The sequence below is a fragment of the Leucoraja erinacea genome, chromosome 34, assembly GCF_028641065.1.
Source record: "Leucoraja erinacea ecotype New England chromosome 34, Leri_hhj_1, whole genome shotgun sequence".
In the NCBI taxonomy this organism is placed as follows: Eukaryota; Metazoa; Chordata; class Chondrichthyes; order Rajiformes; family Rajidae; genus Leucoraja; species Leucoraja erinaceus.
The window spans coordinates 18,440,901-18,446,932 of record NC_073410.1 but is presented as its reverse complement, the minus strand read 5'-3'; the positions used below and the strand labels follow the sequence as shown (position 1 = coordinate 18,446,932).

At 45.1% G+C, this 6,032-nt stretch overlaps 1 non-coding gene across 1 annotated transcript; it reads left to right on the top strand.

The window, feature by feature from the left end:
• The first annotated feature begins 3,713 nt into the window (after nt 1-3,713).
• On the top strand, nt 3,714-3,785 carry trnah-gug (transfer RNA histidin (anticodon GUG)). Its single transcript has one exon. It is a non-coding gene; the product is annotated as a tRNA-His (tRNA).
• Nucleotides 3,786-6,032: the final 2,247 nt, after the last annotated feature.

Here is a 6,032-nt window from a genome sequence, read left to right as displayed (position 1 = left end):
AGAGTCACTTGACAAGAACAACTGATCTGAGATATCAGAACGAATTAACTGTGGCGGGCGTTTGGGTTCAGAACTGACTGTGTAAATCATAATTACGGTGGAAGGGGAATTAATTACGGTGACCAATGCTATTCCGTAGCGAACGGTCACGGGATATCTGCTCTTTGTGAGATATGTAAATTTAATTGTCCAACATGCTGAGAAAACAAAAATCGCTGGTTATCCAGTCCTTGGAAAAGGCGGCATAGAATACGCAACACCATATCTTACAGATGTAGGCGAAGACCGTGTGCGGATGTGGCGTCGAAGGAGGAGAAGCCGAAGTTTAGAAGTGGAAGCCAAATAACCGAACGGCCGAAACGCCGACAAGCCAAATAACCGAAAGGGCACGAAGCCGTAAAGCCAACTAACCGAACTGACGCTACGCCGAAAAAACAAATAAGGGACATGACGTCGCCGGGGGCGGGACTTGTCAGCGATTCGTCTAGACACTCGCGCCCATCACATCATGGGATTGGGAAACGGAAGGGCGGGGGTCATTTTTAATTTTCTTTCGCCGCATTTGGACTTTCCCGAATGTAAAATAAAACCCCGTGTGATTGAAACTTGGTTGATTTAACAAAATAATATTCAAAATTGGTTCCATAGATATTTACCCCAACTGTAACGACCACCACAATACATGACACTACCGTGCTTCGAGAAAGCCCGTGGTCCTTTCGGTGTGAATCGAGAAACCAGTCCAAAAAAAATTACTGTTTTTTTAAAGAATATCTTTGCTCCCTGAGTCGGTTCAACGATGTGAATAAGTGTGAATCGGCATGAGAACTGGGTGGTTGTCTTTGATTGATCCCGTGGGTGGGCCGCCCCCACCTTTGATTGCCTGCTCAATTTCCGCTGTCCTATTCGGACCCGCACGTTGTCCAGCAACGTGCACTTTTCTGATAAATAACACACGTAACCATTCCGAAGGCTTATCATTTCTTTCCTTACGTTCTCTGACAAAATGTCCTTTATTTCACAATATAACGTTGTCGATTCCCATATTTCCAATCATAATGATATATGTGACCTATAGCATGTTTGTGAAGCCAACATAATTGCAATAGAGGTTCTCAATTAACCTGGACCGTCCGTAAGAAGATGTGATATATGGGGATTAGAAACTAAAATTTCCGACTTCTCCTGCTCTCGATCTGCGGGTATTTGGAAAATTCGACAGCGGACTCATTTGGGGGGTTGTGCTGCCGAGTCAACTGTTTCTGTCCGTTAACTGTTTCTGTCCGTTTAAGAGCAGAATGAGCACAAATAACATTGGGTGGCGGAGGGACATACTAAATGTTCTCCAATGAATCCCACAGCTGCGAATGACCGGCATTCCTTTTCATACGACAGAATGAAGCGCCGTGGCCAAGGCGAACGGGTTTTCTGTAAAAAGTATCAAGTCGTGTCCTTTTGAAATAAGAAAGCCGTCACCGTTAGCAGAACCACCGGGCACCATTTTCTCAGTACAACATTTGGTATTCAGCTTTGGGCAAAAATAAACCACGCATTAATTAAACGTAACATTGCCAGACAAAGGAGTATTTCGCTGCATAAGGCAGTACACAAATGCAGAAACAAGTATAAAATAAACGGCGATTGACACAACATTTTGGAGTTACACAGAAGGTAAGGTATGGATAGGCGCCGTTTCAGGATGGGAAAAATAAAATAAACATATCCTGGCAAAAAATCTGTGGACGTGCCTTTTCAATGAGGTCGGTAATATCAACGAGTAGTTCCGCCGCTGCGACAAGAAAGTTTTATAATGGTTGCCCGCGAACAGCTTGGGTAAACATAGAAACATAAAACATACGTGCATGAGTAGACCATTTGGCCCTTCGAGCCAGCACCGCCATTCATTATGATCATGGCTGATCATCCAAAATCAGAACTCCGTTTCCCCATTCCCCCCATATCATTGGATTCCGTTTGCCCTAAGAGCTATATCCAAACTCTCTCTGGAACATATCCAATGAGTTGCCCTCCACTGCCTTCTGTGGCTGAGAATTCCACAGATTCACAACTCTTTGGATGAAATGATTTCCTCAATGACCTGCTCCTTATTTTTAAACTGTGACCAATGTTTCTGGACTCCCCCAACATAGGGGACATTCTTTTTCTGTATCTAACCTGATCAATCCCTTATTATGTTGCCTGTTTTTATAAGATTACCTCATGTTTCCAAATTCCAGTGAATATATGCCCAGGCAATCCATTTGTTCATCACATGTCAGTGCCGCCATCCCGGGAATTAACGATGAACGTATTCTGCACTCCCTCAATAGCAAGAATGCCCTTCCTCAAATTAAGAGACCAAAGCTGCACACAACACACCAGGTGTGGTCTCATCGGGGCCCTGTGAAACTGGAGTAGAACCTCCTTGCTCCTATACTCAAATCGCCTCGCTATGAAGGCGTTTTTGCACTGCCTGCTGTACCAGCAAGCCTACTCTCAGTGACTGATGTGCAAGGACTGTCACATCTCCCCCTTTTCCTAATCTGCCATAATTTAGATAATAATCTGTCTTCTTGTACTTGCCAGCAAAGTAGATAACAACACATTTATCCACGTTGTTGTGCATCTGCCAATCACCTGGCCACTCACCCAACAAATTCAAATCAACCTGCAGCAATACAGCATCCTCCTCGCAGCTCAAACTATCACCCAGCTTCGTGTCATCCTCAAACTTTATATTTAATTACTCGCCTAAATCGTTCATATTTATTGCAAATAACTGGGGTCCCAGCACTGAGCCTTGCGGCACCGCAGTCGTCGCTGCTTGCCGTTCTTAAAATAACTTGTTAATTCCTACTCTTTTGACTATCTTTTGAAAGTCCACTTACATCACATTAATTGGCTTTTCCTTATCCATTCTACTTACAAATCCTCAAAAAATAATCCAGAATATTAGTCGAGGATGATTTGCCCTTCATAAATCCACGATCTTATCAATGCTTTCCAAATGCGCTGCTATTACATCTTTAATAATCGACGCAAGCATCTTCCCCATTACCGATGTCAGGCCAATTGGTCTATAATTCCCTGTTTTCTCTCTCCCTCCTTTCTTAAAAAAAGTGGGGTTACATTTTCCGCCTTTCAGACCCCCCAGGAACAGATCCAGAGTCCATAGAACATTGGAAAATGATTACCAAAGCATCCCCAATTTCTAGGGCCACCTCCTTGAATACGCTGGAATGCAAACCATCGAGTCCTGGGGATTCTCTGCCTACAAACGGTGGAGGCCGTTTCGCTGGATACATTTAAGAGAGAGCTAGACAGGGCTTTTAAAGACTGCAGTCAGGGGATATGGGAAGAAGGCAGGAACGGTGTACTGATTGGGGATGATCAGCCATGATCACATTGAATGGCGGTGCTGGTTCGAAGGGCCGGATGGCCTACTCCTGCAAATATTGTCTATTGTCTATTGTCTATTGTCTATAATGATTCCGACCCCACAACAGAAAATAAACGTCTGTGCAGATAAAGAGATTAGAGCATTAAACCCAGAGGGAACATTGAACGGACAGAGACCGTCATCGCTAAAGTAACTAATTTGGTGAAGAAGACCCAGAGCGCGAGCCGCTGATTTGATTCTGTCACAGGAGCTACAATGGATGAGTCATATGAGTGGTTTTGCCGACGCAGTTAACACACAGCTGAAGTTCGTGGCCGTGATCGTATAGTGGTTAGTACTCTGCGTTGTGGCCGCAGCAACCTCGGTTCGAATCCGAGTCACGGCAGGCCGTATTTTATAAATTCATGTTTTAGCTGTTCAAGGATATTTAACTCACTCGTTTTACTGAAACTTCGGTTGCTGCAAGCGGTTGAGTGTTTACCGTTGTCACAGCTTTATCCTCGGGACATTCCATCTCACATTCGAATATATATAACTGGTGTGAATTTCGAAATGAACCGTGTCAACAGATTAGCAGGCACGATAATATAATCGGAATCTTTATGTATTTGTCATTGATTGCTACCCGGGCCCGCGAATTGCTCGAGACGGAATCACCCGGGTTGCATCGGCAAATACATTGGAGCCCCATTTCCCGAACCAGCCGCTGCCGGCGGAGAACTGCCGTTTCCCGTAACAGCCGTGTCTGGAAGTCACTTGCCGCAGATTATCTTCATTAAACTGAAAGTGTTGGGGCGGCTGACACGCTGACTCAAGACGCGTCTGTTCACAGGCTCGCGACGTTAAACCTTGATTAGCTAAGTGCATGCCTGCTGGTAAATAATTTCTCATCATCGTCATATTAATAAATATGTCGTCCTGGTGCACGTTACCAATGCAAATCACCCAGTTCTGCGGATCCCGTCAATTTTGATTGTAGTGCACTCAATTTTATATTCTAGGATCAAAGGATAGCATATTAAATTAATGTTTCATGGCCAAGTATTCACACATACAAGGACTTTGCCTTGGTGCACAAGTTGAATTCCCCGGATGGCAGGGTTGTCATGCGGAGGCGGCTGGGCTTCTATACTCTAGAATTTAGAAGAATGAGAGGGGTTCTATTTGAAATATAAAAGATTGTTAAGGGTTTGGACTCGCTAGAGGCCGGAAACGTGTTACCGATGTTGGGGGAATCCAGCACCAGGGGCCACGTTTTAAGAATAAGTGGGAAGCCATTTAGAAAGGAGATGAGGAGACACTTTTTTCACACAGAGATTTGTGAGTCCGTGGAATTCTATATCTCGGTGATTGAGGATGTAATAATAACACATTAGAGTTTAACATGAGGATGAAATTAAATACCAGAGTAAAATGAGGCTAGAGGCTATTGGTTATTGAGTAGAGCTACTACTCGTGGAAAAAAAGTTGTTTTTCTGTCCGGCTGTGGCGGCTTTGACAGTCCGGAGTCGCCTTCCAGGTGGATGTGCTTCAAAGAGTTTGTGGCCCGGCCAAGAGATCTTACCCGCTCGCTTCCCGGTCCTTGCAGTGTACAGTTCGTTAATGCGGGGGAGTTTGCAGCCAACAACATTCTCAGATGGTAACGTTTCGGGCCGAAACCCTTCTTCAGTCTGAAGAAGGGTTTCGGCCCGAAACGTTCCCTATTTCCTTCGCTCCATAGATGCGGCTGCACCCGCTGAGTTTCTCCAGCATTTTTGTGTCCCTTCGATTTTCCAGCATCTGCAGTTACTTCTGGAACATTCTCATTTGATCGTACGATTCGCTGCAGCCTACGGATGTCGTGCTGTATGGCTGAGCCAAACTAGACCATAAGGTGAGGACAGGCTCTACGATGGCAGTATAGAATTGGACCATAATTGTCTGTAGCAGATTGTGTTTCCTCAGCTGCCGCAGGAAGTACATCCTCTATTGGGCCTTCGACTGTGGAGTCGATGGTTGCCCCACATTTCAGGCCCTTGGAGATGATAGTTCCATGGAACTTAAAATACTCCAAATATGTGACTGTGCTGTTGTTGATGGTGAGTGGGGGGGAGGGAAGGGAGGGAAGGGAAAGTACTCCTAATGTCTCCAATCAATTCCACTGTTGTAAGAACATTGAGCTCCAGGTTGTTACGAAGGTACCAGGACACGAGCTGAGTCACTACGTATCTTGAGGCAGATTCATCCCCATCAATTGAGGGTTATGTCGTCCTCAAACTTGAGAAGCTTGGCAGAGGATTCAGCGGAGTTGCAGTCGTTGGTGTAGTGAGTATAAATGGAGTACGTAGCCTTGCGATGGTTGTATGCTGAGGGTCAGCGGGTCTGAGATGTGCTTCCCCAGCTTTACATGCTGCTTCCTGTCTGTCAGGAAGTATGTGATCCATTAACAGACAGTTTCAGGCACAATTAACTTGGAGAGTTTGGAATGTAGTTGAATGGTGTTGAATTCAGAGCTAAAATCAACAAACAAAATCCATGCATAGGTCCCCTTGCTGTCTAGGTTCTGGAGGATGAAGTGCAGGCCTAGCTTGACTGCCCCATCGACCGATCTATTGGCCCGGTATGCAAACTGCAGAGGATCCAGCACGGGGTT